At 51.4% G+C, this 14,313-nt stretch overlaps 1 protein-coding gene across 11 annotated transcripts in view; it reads right to left on the reverse strand.

Moving 5' to 3' along the window:
* Ndst1 (N-deacetylase/N-sulfotransferase (heparan glucosaminyl) 1) overlaps positions 1-14,313 on the reverse strand; it is a 64,542-nt gene that overhangs the window by 34,126 nt on the left and 16,103 nt on the right. The window contains exon 1 of one of the 11 annotated variants that reach the window (XM_030250342.1): positions 10,836-14,004. The exons of 8 other annotated variants lie outside the window; for them this stretch is intronic. The gene's annotated coding sequence lies outside the window, so the exon portion shown is untranslated. Of the gene's footprint in view, positions 1-5,004; positions 5,114-8,861; positions 8,948-10,835; positions 14,005-14,313 lie in introns of those variants that run through there. 2 more of the 11 variants (NM_001348103.1, XM_006525668.3) reach the window with 2 other exon arrangements.

The following is a 14,313-nucleotide window of genomic DNA, read 5'->3' on the forward strand; positions in this document are numbered from 1 at the left end:
AGCACCAGGACCTAAGGGGCGATGAACCGGGGGGCATCCACTCTTTCCAGAATCACCAAGGCTTCCGGCCAGCTGAGGCCAGCTGGGCTCTTCCCTGCAAACCAGAGCCTTGTCCAGCCAGTCACCATATTAGTCAGACAGCTCATGATGTCCCCATCCCCCAACCTCCTGAGACACTCAGTCATCCGTCACATCCCAGTTCCTGTCACGGCCTCTCTGAAGTCATTCCCAACCACTCCATTCCTACCCCAAGCCCAGACCTTAGTGCCTTCCACCCCTTGCCGGAGGATGGGAACTCTGGTCCTGGAACCAGTAGGTAGATGTGTGTTCTCTAGTTGACACAACATTTTTCTTTCATTTAGGAGATGTCTCCTAACGGTCTGAACCTTCCTAAGTTCTCTTTCAAAAGGGCACACCCAGAACTAGGGAGATGGCTCAGGAGGCAAAGCTCTGTCACAAACGTAAGAGTGAGGGCTAGAGTTTAGATCCTGAGCACCAACACAAACGGCAGGTGGGCACGGCAGACCACCTGTAATCCCAGTGCTCAGGAGGTGAGGATGGGATCCCCAGCAGGGTGTCTGGCTTGACAAGCCAAACTAGAGAGTTCTGGGCTCAAGAGCGAGACTTTGCCTCAGTGTGCAAGGAAGACAGTAACCAGGGAAGACATCTGACATCAGCCCCTGGCCTCCACAGCCAACATGTGCACTTGCTAACCTGTGTGCCCACACACATGCCTGCACGCCTGTACCCGCACAACACACGCACAGCACACAGCATGTTCCAGAAACGACTGGGTGTGCATCCCCACATCTGCCATCCACTGAGACCCTGCCCACCTGACTGGCTTCAAAGAGCCCTAGAAAATAAACTTTGTTTCTGCCCTGTCACACAAAGGTGAGGACCGAGGTCTCAGTCACCGTGGAAGCACCCACGCTCTCTCAGATCCTGATGTCTTCACATAGGAAGACTAGCTCTAGGCGAGGGTCCGTTACAGTCCCGGGAAAACCACTAAGTTTTGATTCTTCCTGACTTTGAGTTAGTCTTTCATTCCTCTAATAACCACCACAAGTTACAATTCTAATTATCATCATGACGATTGGTACTGTCACCACACGTGAAGCATTTACTATGAGCTCACACTCTGTTTGCCAACTTTTATACCTTATCTCACATAATCCTTACACTAATGTGTTGATATCCTCATTTACAGATGAGAAAAATGAGGCCTAGACACTGTCATTTTCCCAAAAATCACAAAACTAGACCATTGCACAGTTGATATTTGAACCCAGACCCCATGAAAAGGAGGGGACCCTTAGCTGTGCAGCTTGGGAGGGACCACAGCCACAAAGCCCTCCAGCCCTCAGCCTGACTTCCACTGCACTCTCCCAATCCTAGCCTTAGCTTTCCCTGCCAAAGTGCTGGAGATAATGAATGAGATGCTCTGGTTGTCATGGAGACACCATGGCAACCCAGCACTTTCGGGAAATGTGGCCACTGCTCCAGAGTTGAAAGTCACTCTCCTCCCTACATCCCTAGCTCAAAGTTTCTCTACAACACTCCTTGGAACCCAGAGGAAACTAAAGACTTCTTATAGAGCAAGCTGTTTGGAAGATGGCAGCAGGAGAGGGGGCAAGGAACTTGGCTCAGATGAAAGAGGGCCTCCAGGATTGAGGCTGAGAGCCCCCAGAACAGACGGGGTGAGCTGTAGATTTGAGGGTGAAGTGTGTCACCATGTGCCAGCAGGTCCGGAAAAGCACTCCGTGATCATCTTCCCAACGCCATCAGAAACAGAAGCAAAGTGGCTGCTAGCCACAGTTAGGGCTCAGGCTGAAGGCAGCCTGCCAGGCTGGGATCCTGGCTTCATTATTTACCAGCCTGTGACCTTTAGGCAAGTCTCTCCACTTCTCTGAACCTCAGTTTCCCTTCCTCTACTGAAAAAAATAAAATAAAAAATGTTTAAAAAGTAATTGTGCCACAGTCTTTTCTAGTACATGATGGCTGGGTGTAGTGTCTTATACCTATAACCTCAGCACACAGGAGGCTGAGGCAGGAGGACTTCTGATAGCTTGAGGCTCTAGATCTTTAAGGCACGTGCCTGTGTGTGTGTGTGTGTGTGTGTGTGTGTGTGTGTGTGTGTGTGTGTGTGTCTGTGTGTGCGCACGCACGTGCATGTACACAAGCAGGTATATGTGTATGTGTGCAGGTGGTGTGTGTGTGCATGTACAAACATATGTGTTGTATGCAGTTTATGAGAATATGCAGACCTCAATGCTCACAATCAAGATGTGAAGAGACTAAGGAAGACACTGCCATCCTCTACACTCTCCACTTTACTCCTTGAGACAGGCTCCCCCTGAACCTGGAATCTGCCATTTTTCAGCTAGGCTGACACCCAGCAAGCTCCAGCAATCCTCCCGTTTCTATCCCAGCTCCCCGATGCATGTAGCTATGCCTGGCTATACCTACTTCTGACATGGGTGTCGGAGCTCCAAATTCAGTGCTCTTACCCACCAAGCCATCTCTCTAGTCCCAGACCCTATCTTAAAAATAAAGGGCAAGCGGGGCAGTGGTGGCGCACGCCTTTAATCTCAGCACTTGGGAGGCAGAGGCAGGCGGATTTCTGAGTTTGAGGCCAGCCTGGTCTACAGAGTGAGTTCCAGGACAGCCAGGGCTACACAGAGAAACCCTGTCTCGGAAAAAAAATGAAAAAGAAAAGAAAGAAAATGAAAAAAGAAAAAAAGAAAGAAAGAGAGAGAGGGAGGGAGGGAGGGAAGGAGGGAGGGAAGGAGGGCAGGCAAGAAAAACAAAAACTCTCACAAGCAAGATTACAAAGCACAGTCACAGTCATCGAAACACAGTCCTTAGCGTCCCTGTGAACTTTGGAGTGGAATCTTTCGGCCATTTTACCTGTGGTTTTAATCTTAGCCTATAAACCTATGCACCACATTCCAAAAGCATCTTGTGGTCTGGAGAGATGGATTAGCAACCAGGAGCACTGGCTGCTCTGCCAGAGGACTCAGGCTCGGTTCCCAGCACCCACATGGCAGCTTACACTAGTCTGTAAGTTTCGTTCCAGAGCCTCTGATACCCTCTTCTGGACCCCACAGACACCAGGTACACACAGGGTGCATAGACATTTGTGCAGGGAAAACACTTTTCACATAAATTTAAAAATTAACAATAAAAACATGAAAAAATAAATTAATTAAAGACAATAACTCCAAATTAGCTTTAAAAAAAAAATGAAGCCAGACACAATGGCATACACCTTTAATCTTAAGGAGACAGAGGCATGTGAATCTCTGTAAATTCCAGGCCAGACTGGTCTACAAGAATTTTCAAGGCACCCATGGCAACAGAGTAATACCCTGTCCCATAACAAAACAAAACAAAACAAAACAAAACAAAACAAAACAAAACAAAACAAAACAAAATGGGATCTGCGGTCTAGAAGATAAGAGGATGAAGCCAGAAAGGAAAGGCAGGACAAGAAGCTTCAGGAATAAGTGTCACTGTGACATCATCACCCTAGGAGCTGCAAGCACGCCGATGACCTGCCAGTTCCCTCGGTCTGTCTGTCACATACCATGAGGTGCCAGGCACAGCACAGGGCACTGAGGAGGCAGTGGTGACCCAGAGCTTCAGGGAAGATTTCTGGGAGCTTCAGGAGTCTTAGGTCTCCAGTGTAATGCTACGTGGGGTGTGTGAGGGAAGGTCCTCATAGCCCAGCACAGATTTTATTTCCAATCTGAGCCAGTCCTGACAATGCTGGGCACCCGCCTTCCAGTACACACACCCTAGTTCCAGCAGATGCCCCGGCATACTCACTCACACAGAGCCATGCTAAAAGACAGCACTGTGGACTTCCATGAACACAGACTCTGAGATCAGAGAAAACCCTGCAGGCAGTTCCAAAGGGTCTTCATGACAGCACTTGGCCAAGGACTCGGGAAGACAGAGTGGTGACATCTGCAGGTCCAGACACTAGTCTCACAAGCACCTAGAGCCATGCCCCACAGCTGGCCCAGTTCTTCCCAGTCATTACACCCCACCATCCAGTCACACTACCACCCACCACCCAGACACACCCTACAGTGGAGCCACACCCCACAGCCACCCGGCCTGGTCTGCCCCACCCTTCCACATTTACTTCCCAGCTGTGGGAGAGTTGTTCCTTTCTAAGTTCTCCCAGGAGGCCAAGACTAGGAGCAATCCCTTCCTGGTAGAATTTGTGGCGCTCCCATCCCCCATGATCCCCGCAGCTCTGACTGGCCTGTGGCCAAGCTGTGACATGCCTATCGGTCACCCCACCACTCCACAGCCACCATTAGCCAAAGTGGTTTAGCTTGGACTCACAGGGCCACAAGGGCATAGTCCACCCGCAGTTGAGTATACAGGGCTCTGAGGGCCTGGGTGAGGAAATGGAAGGGACTCTTCAAACTGTACCAACCAGGAACGCCCTGCTCCCACCTACCCTGACCCCTTTTCTTATCCACTAAAGCCTTGCCCACCCCACCTCCTTCAAAGCCAAGTCCTGCTGGGCCTCAGACGGGCTGTGGTGGCTTGCAGGGGTACATGGATGAGGGGCCTCCTCTACTGTACAAGCCTCCCACGGCAGAGAGCTTCCATGTCTCCAGCAGGTGCTCACGGCAAGGAACCCTTACCTTCCTCTTCAGTCTGAGGCAGGAGTCTCAGCCAGCTGTACTAACTACAGCCACTTCCCTTTCCTGGACAACCACACGGTGAGATCACCCTCATACCGGTGACCTCTATTTCCCTGACAGTCTACATGAGGAACTGAGGCTCTGGAGGCTCTCAGCACCTAGCCCTGGCTCTTTCTCTGTGGCCCAATTCACAGAGACAACTGCTGCTTCCCCGTGCCCGACACGCGGCTTCTCCACTCCTGCACTGTCCACTGTGTTTCACATGCAGGGACCCTCTCTAGACGGAGTCCCACATTCCCTCCCTCCATCAGCCAGCACACCAAACAGCATTGCTCACCCTGCTTCTTAGCTGGGAATTTGTTCTGGGTCTCCTCCTGGCAGGCAAAGGCAGGCCCAAGACTGTGGGTGGCTAATGTCTTACTCCCAGCAGGGCCTGAGTTGAAAATTTATCTCTGGACCAGCTCTGAAGAAAGGTTTACCAAGCAAACAAACAGCGGGAGGGGGATGGGCTCCGTGGATAACAAGCCAAGGCAGGACAAGCTATGCTCCAGAGGCACCTTCCCCAAAACAGGGCTCTCTCTGCTCACTCCAGTATGCCTAAAACCATTAAATCCAGCCCAATTATCTTCCCTGGGTTCTGATCACAGAAAGAAATCTGAGCTTAAAGAAAAAGAGCGTTTCTTTATAACACCCTCTCAAGCCCCCCACCCCCACTGACAGCCACTAACCCAGAGAGAACTGATCTGAGCTGTGGTGTGTACCCCTGCTGTGCCCACCACACTAGGTGGGGTCACTGGGTGTATACTTTATAGAAAGAAAGCACAGACTCAAAGAGGGCAGGTGACTGACTTAAAGATCACACAGCTGAGTGGACACAGAGCTAGAATGGCCCTCCCAGGCCACTTACGAAGTACACTCATAAACTCCTCAGAGCCCCTGCGCAGCATTCTACACCATTCTTCAGCCAGGTCCACAGCCGGAGGAGCCTTGTCTCCCCCCACCCCAGTAGGAGCCCTACTGAGAAACAGGGAATGCACACACGCTCTCCAGTCAGAGGCCTCATGCTAAAGAACAGGGAAAGAATACAGGTCGAAGCAGGACGTCTTGTCATGGGTTCCCAGTAGAGATCAATCTATGCCTTCAACGTCTCTGCTCTGCCTTCCTTTCAGGGAAAATGGAAATGCCATCCCCTCCTGTCTTCCCACTCCAGGCTGACAAGCATCCCCTATGGTTTTGAGAAACAGCACACACACCGATGTGTTAGCCACATCAGCACCCTGCCCTCCCTCCCCAGGTGTTAGACTTGGGGATAAGAGGGCACACTCGCCTCCACCAACTAGAAGGTGAAACAGAAAAACAGCAAAGCAGGAAGACATCTGGCTAATCCCTTCTGCCAAGCCTGTTTCCCCAGCTGCACACTGTGACGTGGTGTGCGCACCGCAGCAGGAGGAGTTTAGGACCTATTGTGGGAAGCTATGACAGTGGCTAGCAGGCTCTCCCAAGATCCACAAATTCTGGATGGTCGTGACCAGTCCCTACCAAAACCCAAGTTAAGAACTTGGATCTCAGCTGGGCGTGGTGGCACACGCCTTTAATCCCAGCACTGGGGAGGCAGAGGCAGGCGGATTTCTGAGTTCGAGGCCAGCCTGGTCTACAAAGTGAGTTCCAGGACAGCCAGGGCTACACAAAGAAACCCTGTCTCAAGAAACCAAAAAAAAAAAGAAAGAACTTGGATCTCCAGGGCCTTCTCTTTGGCATGCCAGTGTGGTGGACTGAATAAATACCTCATAGGTTCATAACGTAATGCCCCAAGTTAACCTGTAAGCCCCACCTACCCAAGGACCACAGAACTTCCTGAAATGCTGTGAGTTGTAGTTCTTGGACTATAACAAAAGCCTCATTAGAAAGTACGGTAGCCTATAGGTTTGTTTATAAATTCCTGTAGCATGTGTGTCTTAGGGTTTCATTGCTATGAAGGGACACCATGACCAGGGCAACTGTTACAAAGGACAACATTTAGTTGGGGCTGGCTTACAGTTTCTGAGGTCTAGTTCATTACCATCATGGCGGGAAACATGGCAGTGCACAAGCAGACACGGTGCTGGAGAGTGAGCTGACAGTTCTATAGCTTGATTCAAAGGCAGCCAGGAAAGACTGTGTGTCACACTGAGTGCAGCCTGAGCATATGAAACCCTCAAAGCCCACCTCCACAGTGACATTTCCTCCAGCAAGGCCACACCCCCTAATAATGCCATTCCTATTCAAACCTCAAGGGGTCTTGGGGCCATTTTGGTCTTGGTCAGTACTTAACATTTAATAAAGCTTGCTTTAAATTTGGCCCAAAAAAGTAGAACTTTTTTTCTCTGACAAATCTGAAGATTAATAATATATCTGAATGTTTAGTTACCAGGGTGTGAAATTGTATGAGAGGATTAAAAGTAGGTGGTGTCCTTGCTAGAGAAGGTGTGGCCATATTGGAGGCAGTGTGTCACTGACGGGTGGACTTTGAAGTTTCAAAAGCCCATTCCAGGCCCAGTGTCTACGTGTCTATCTGTCTGCCTGTCTGTCTCACCGTCTGTCTGTCTTTTCCTCTCCCTTCCCCTTCCCCTCCCTCTCCCTTTCTCCTTCTCTCTGCCTGCTACCTATGGATCAGGATACAAAGCTCTCACCGGCTTCTCCAGGGCCATGTGTGCCGCCCTGCTCCCTACCATAGTGATGATGGACTAAGCTCTGAAACTGTTAAGCCAAGCCCCCATTAAGTGCCTTCCTTTATAAAAGCTGCCTTTAGCTGACAGTGGCACAAACCTTTAATCCCAGCACTCAGGAGACAGAGGCAGATGATCTCTGAGTTTGAGGCCAGCCTAGTCTACAGAGAGAGTTCCAAGATAGCCCGGAGCTACACAAAGAAGCCCTGACTCAAAAAGAATAAATAAATAAATAAATAAATAAATAAATAAATAAAGAGTTACCTTGGTCATGGTGTCTCTTCCTAGCAATCGAACAATGACTAAGACACACAACTCTGGTTTGATGGAACTAAAGCTACATGTGTAACAGCTAGTATTTTAGACCTCAGCACCCCAGGGTCCTACTGCCCTGAAGGAAGTCTGAGTCTGCCTGCCTCAGGTGTTGCTGTCGAACCCCCTCTCCTCAGCTATCCCAGGAAGCTATAGAGCTAAGTCCTTCCCCTTCACATCCCTCAAAGCCATCTCTTCTTTCTCATCCTCTTCAGTAACCCACCAGGCCAGCACTCCCCTCTATGACGGCTCATGCTGCCAGGACACTCATGGAACCTGTTTCTCCTCCTATTGACAGGCAGAACTCCAAGCCAGGCTCAGGAGCCTACTGTACACAACAGGCACCAGCTATATGGGTCTACTCACACACACACACACACACACACACACACACACACACTGCACATTCACACACATTCAGGCTAGGCGTGGTGGCGCACGCCTTTAATCCCAGCACTCAGGAGGCAGAGGCAGGCAGATTTCTGAGTTCGAGGCCAGCCTGGTCTACAAAGTGAGTTCCAGGACAGCCAGGGCTATACAGAGAAACCCTGTCTTGAAAAAAACAAAAAACAAACAAACAAACAAACAAAACCCACACATTCAGACTAGACAGGGTAGGAAACTGAGGACAATTGTTAAGAGGGCCGAGAAGGCCAGCGCAGACAGGGGAACCAGGGTGGGAGTGACAGGGCCACCAGGTGTTCAGGCAGTGGCTCCTCAGACGCTCTGTGTCTGGCTGCATCTCTCAAGGGCTCCACACTCACTTCACACAGCTGCACCTAATCGGAGAGCCACGACAAATGACATTGAGGTCTGCCTAGTTCCCTTCTGGAAAAGAGGAGAAAAGGAGATGGTCCTAGGGCGCCCAGAGCCAACAACTTTGTTCCAGGAAGTCTCCTGTTCACTCAACTCTCTTGCAGGGCAGCCAGCCAGGACTCCTGGACCTCCCAGGTCTCCCAAAGTACAGGGACCCCCAGAGCAAGTAGAAGCTACCGGGAGGTACCCTCCGTACAAAGGAAAATGCATGTCCCGACCCTAGGAGCTTCTGGCTTCTCTGGTCCCTCTCAGAAAAGGTAGCAGAGAGGAACTGAAGGAGACCTTGCAATCGATGAGTGTAACCAAGTTCCTGCTACTCTTGACTTCCCATGTAACCTCCCCACACAGCCTGTTTTCCTACCTGTCCTGAGAAAAGGAGGAAAGACCGATACCCCGTCTTGGTACCATCTGGAAGTCAAAGTATCCATGACGGTGGCATTTGGCTCCTGACCCCGCCCTAGCTGAGCTGACAGGCCCTTCCCACTGTCCCGCCCCACAGAGGAGGAAGAAAGGTGACTGGCAGAAGCACAGAGGGTGTCAGAGTCCCTCTGAGCGTACACACACTAGAGCTGCAAAGTTTTCACGCGGCCATGACCCAGAGAGCAGCAGCAGCTTGGCTCTGGTTATATAGTAAGCTGGGAAAGGTCGGGCCAGCGGGGACAGCTCAAAGGCAACCAACAATCAGAAGTGTCCACCAAAGGGACTTGGACTTGTTTTCTAAAAGACACCCCCCACACATACCCCCAAAAAGAAAAAGAACACAGCCTTTCCCTAATGGCAGAAGCTCAGGCCCAAGAGCGGCAGCAGAAGCAGAAAGATAGTAAGATAATGTGTACATACTTGTGTGCACATACTTGGGGTGCCAGGATGGACACTGGGCTAACCTTATAGTCTCTTATGTCACACCAAAAGCATGACAGGGGCCCTGCCACTTAGAGATAAATCCTGGAAACACCTACACGGGATAAATAGCTTTAACCACCTCTTAAGAAGTCATTTGCGGCCCAGCACTTGAGAGGCTGAGAGAAGACGATAGAGACGGATATCATCCTAGATTACAGAAAACATAACAAAATCCTGAGCAGCAGTGAGACAGAAGAGCACCCTAAAGCCAGCCGGGCCAAGAGATGGCTGAGCCCTGGGGACACTAAAACCTGCAGGCCCTAAGGCCAGTACAGAGGAAAGCCAGAGGCTACAATGATTCTGGCAGAGGCCCCTAATCTCCTAGAGGCCTGGTGGGCACAGCACGGGCCTGCTGAGACAGAGGACATTTCCTGAAGGCCCACATGAAAGCAGTCTGTCCCTTCAGACTTGCTGGAGCTTGTCACCATGACAAGAGCCTGCTGTCAATACACCGGGGGCATGAGGGGCTCAGTGCAGTCACTAGGAGGCACAGCTAGCAGAGAGGGCAGAACAGGCCAGTGAAGGAAGACATGGCCTCTCTAGAGAGCTGAGACAGAACAAAGGGTGCACCTGACGTACTTCAGACGGGATCCATTTGAAAGGGATCAGGGCATTCTGGGTGTCACCAAGTATCCCGAAGGCTCGAGATCTGGAGAGCTGAAGCCGATTCTTATACACTCCTCCCAAGGCTCTGCTCGATGAAGCAGGCAAGGTGTGGGAACAGCTGACACATGGCACGAGCTGGCTCTGTGGGTGAGGGTGGCTCCCCCATGCCTACACATCTCCCAGGTCACCCCACCCAGAACACAGAACCCTACTGCTTCCCCTCTGCCGACTGCCTGCTTAGCCTCTGTACCTTCAGGGTCTAACTGCACAGAGGAGGAGACTGCGGCTCACAGAGGTTATGGTAACTGCTCAAACTCCCGGTGGAGGAAAGACTTAGCTGACATTTAAATTGGTGCCTGTCTTGGGTCTTAGTTTCTGACAGTGGCACTGGTCACGGGTTATCCCAACCCCACCAGGTCCTGAGAAAAGCCACAGATCTTTGCACCTCACCGATCTCCTAGTACATAATATTGACACTAAAGTGCAGGGTGGCTGGGAACAGGTGGGTAGAGAGTCTATGTGGGCACTGAGAACTCTGCAGACTGGCCAGTCTGTCCACCTGTCCACCACTATGGTTAGTGTCCTCCTTGCCACCAACCACCACCTGCCACTTTAAAACCATATACACACAGGCAACACTTCCTCACACAGCTGCTTTAACATCACATGACGGCTTTGAAAAAAAAAAAAAACATAATAGAGATTTCTTCCCCCATCCCTGGAAGGAGGAAGCTGGACTCCCAGAGACACATAACTTCCCCTAATGGTAAACTCAGAGTGCACTCCTCTGCCTCCCTGTGCAGAGCTGAGTCCACCACACCCTCACCTTGCCAAGCCAACAAGCCAACCGGCTTTCGTGACAGCCATGAGCACATGGGAGAGCTCCCGTCTTGCCAGCACGGCACCTGTCATCTCACTGACATCATCCATCAGCAGCCCTGCCCGCTCAGGCCTCTGCTGATCTCACTGTGCAGAGGGGATGCTGGGGCGTCCAGGGGGCTGGTAGGCCCAGGATTGCTGTGCTACACACAAACAAAAGAGCCGAATGGTCCAAACCCAAGCTGAGTGGCTCCAGAGTCTAGGAGGTCCCAGAACTAGCAGACGCTAGAAGGGGACGAGAGTTCAGACATACCAAGTCGTGTGAGTGCCTGGCGGGGCATGGCAAAATGACGATAACAGGAGGGCAAACAGGAGGGCAAACAAAGCTCGCGGGGAGCCACAAGAGGGAGGCTGATGGAAATGTCTGTCTGGGCAGCAGGCCAGGAGTCTGAGCAAGGGACACAGGGACAGAAGGAGGTGGCAGACGTGAGGGGAAGGCTATGTGAGATCTTGGTCAAGTGTCTTGCTTTCTCTAGGTGTCAGTTTCCTCGGGTACTAAGGGAAGTGGCTGGATTATCTCCAAGGCCCTCTCCCACGCACCTAAAGACCCCTGAAGCTGAGAAAAGCAGCACTGGTCAGTGTCACCCCAGGGACTAAGAAATGTCCTGGCACAGCTTAACTGCTGGAAAAGGCTTTCAGAAGCCCAGGGTTCAACTGGCATGCCAGGGCCAGTGAAGTGTGTGTGGGTCCTTAGGGGGCCACATTCCATTCATTGTCAACCTCTCCATGGCTCCACTGAAGCAGGCACCACCCTGCCTGGACCCAGACCAGGAGCCAAGGCCAGCCGCATCCAAGTACGCAGAGGAATGCCACTCCAGCCCAGTCTGCCCCACAGCCAGCCCTGTTTACAGCCCTGACTGGTTTGTTGCTGTTGTGTTTTGTTTTGTGTCAAGGTCTTATTGTGTATCATAGGTGGACCTCAAATGCTATGGCACCCACATTTGGACTCTTAAGATAGTGATACCCCTGCCTCAGCCTCTAGAGTACTTAGCACTGCAGGTATGCACCACCACACCTAACTCAATGTCTGGAATGCCCTTAAAGTCACCTCAGTGACACCTGTCCCTCCAGGCCTCCCGCCCACATTTCCCTAACTAAGGCTGGCCACTGAACTGCAGAGACAAAGAATCTCTAGGAAAAGGAAAATTACCACCCTCCTCCCTGAGACCTGTGCTGCTGCCATGCCAACTCCACAAAGACTCTCAGCTAGGGAAGGTACAGAGCTAGGGACAGCCCTGTTCTCACTCTGAGGCAGAAGTTCACAGGAAGTTGCTAAAATTCTGAGCGAGACTCATAAGAACAAAAGGAGACAAGGTTAAGGGGTCTTCCGGGACTTTGCTTAAGCATCTTGCATCCCCATCCCTCAATTTACTTAGCTATTTTTTTTTTAAAGATTTATTTATTATTATATCTAAGTACACTGTAGCTGTCTTCAGACACTCCAGAAGAGGGCGTCAGATCTCATTACGGATGGTTGTGAGCCACCATGTGGTTGCTGGGATTTGAACTCAGGACCTTCGGAAGAGCAGTCGGTGCTCTTAACCACTGAGCCATCTCTTCAGCCCTACTTAGCTATTAAAGGGATCCCTAGCACACCCCAGAACCCCACCATCCCAGATCTCAACACCTCCAGCTGCCCCCCCCCACTAAAACACATGTAATTGTGTTCTTGCTCAGCACCCATAACCTAGAAGGCAGAACCTGTCACCCTGACAGACCACAGGGGTCTTTGCTGCTAACTGCTCCTTCTGGGTGTGGTGTTGAATCTTTGTGAAGTATTTTCTGCAAACCTATCAGGAACTTTCAAAGTAACCCCCTATGAAGCAGGTGTTAGGATGGGCCCATTTATACAGGTGAGAAAATAGAGGACCAGAGAGGTTCTTTCATTTGCCCAGAGTCTCACAGCCCAGCAGCAGAGGAAGTATTCGCTGTCCACTTGCCTGAGTCGAGCTCAAACTCTTAACCACCTTACTACGCTGTCTCCTCAAACATTCCTTACTGCCCTGGGAACTAGACGCCAGGACGACACTGCTGTACAGAGGAGGGTAGAGCAATGCCGAGAGCCTGAGGCCCCCACCTCCCCTTCAAGCTCCCCGAGGCCCACCAAAAGCAAAACTCCTTCCCAAGAGGCACGCCAGACAGAGGGTTTGAGACCTTCACCACAATCTGCCGCCCGCTGTCGGGAGGAGGGATAAGGCAGGTTTGCCAAGAGAAGACAGAACTGAGGGAGGTAGACTATTGTCTCAGAGCAGATTCTGGGCAGGACAAGGCACACCTTACGACCCGACAGCTCTCAGGGCCCCCAGGTACATTCCACCAGTGTGTGCTACACCCCAACAAAACTGACCAGAAATCGCAGTTCTCTCTCCAAAGCCTGCTTGTTCTGAGCCCTCCCTGTCTTCTCAGTTAGTGTCAACAATGTCCTTCCGGTGCCGCCAGCCAGCCACACTCTCCTCTCACCCCCACAGCTAATCCCTCAGCAAATCTGTCAGCTCATCCTACAGGATAAATCCAGAGGCAACTCCTAGTGGGCCCCCCTCCCTGCCACTGAGCCACCATCATTCATGGGGGGCGGGGGGGATGGTCACCTCCTGACATCCTGCATAACCCCTGCCCTTCCCGCCCATGATCCATGATCTGCAAGAAAAGCTAAGCAGGTGAGTCCTCCACCCCAAGCCTCGAGCAGGTTCCCCTTTCCTCAAAGTTCTCCTTCCTAAGAGATAAGAAGCCCTTCCCACCCATCCACCCTCCTTCCCACCCTCCCTCCTTTCCTCCCACTGCCTGCCTGCCCAGGTGCTTTGGTGCTCCCTCTGCCTGGCATGCTCCTCCCTCCTGTGACACCCCCCTGCTATCCCCAGGCCAGCTCTTCTCTTCTCCTGGGTACTCCTCACCACTCAGCACACAGTGTTTGCTGCTTTGCTGGCACTGCCCCCTTGGTGGTGTGACATGAAAACAGAGACTTGGTCTAGTCTGTGTACTGTGTCAGTTCCTAGAAAAGGCCTGAATGAGGCAGATGTTTGTAAAAATGTGATGAATGTGACTACTGCCTCCCTTAGTCAGACACATCTAGTCCCTGAGTCCTGAAGGGTGATACCACACCCGGGCCTTAGTGAAATCTCTAGGCTTTCATGTGACCAGTTCTGGCCAAATTCCCAGTGGTGACCACTGGATTCTATGTTCCATTTCTCTCTGCTTCCAGTCCTTGGGCCCCTGGAAAGAAGCTCAAGGTCCTGACACTTGGACTGGCAGGAGTCCTCACAGGGCTGCCGCTAGTGTCCCCCAAAGCCCACAAATGCTCTCAGCAGGTGGAGGGGAAAACCAGGGCCTTGTCTGTCCTTCTCTGACAGCAGGAAAACTATCAGAAATTAGCTTTGTTCTCAAAGGAAAGCACAAAGCCAGTGCCAGGCAGAAGTGGGCACAGAGAC

The sequence above is a fragment of the Mus musculus genome, chromosome 18, assembly GCF_000001635.26.
Source record: "Mus musculus strain C57BL/6J chromosome 18, GRCm38.p6 C57BL/6J".
NCBI classification, from domain to species: domain Eukaryota; kingdom Metazoa; phylum Chordata; class Mammalia; order Rodentia; family Muridae; genus Mus; species Mus musculus.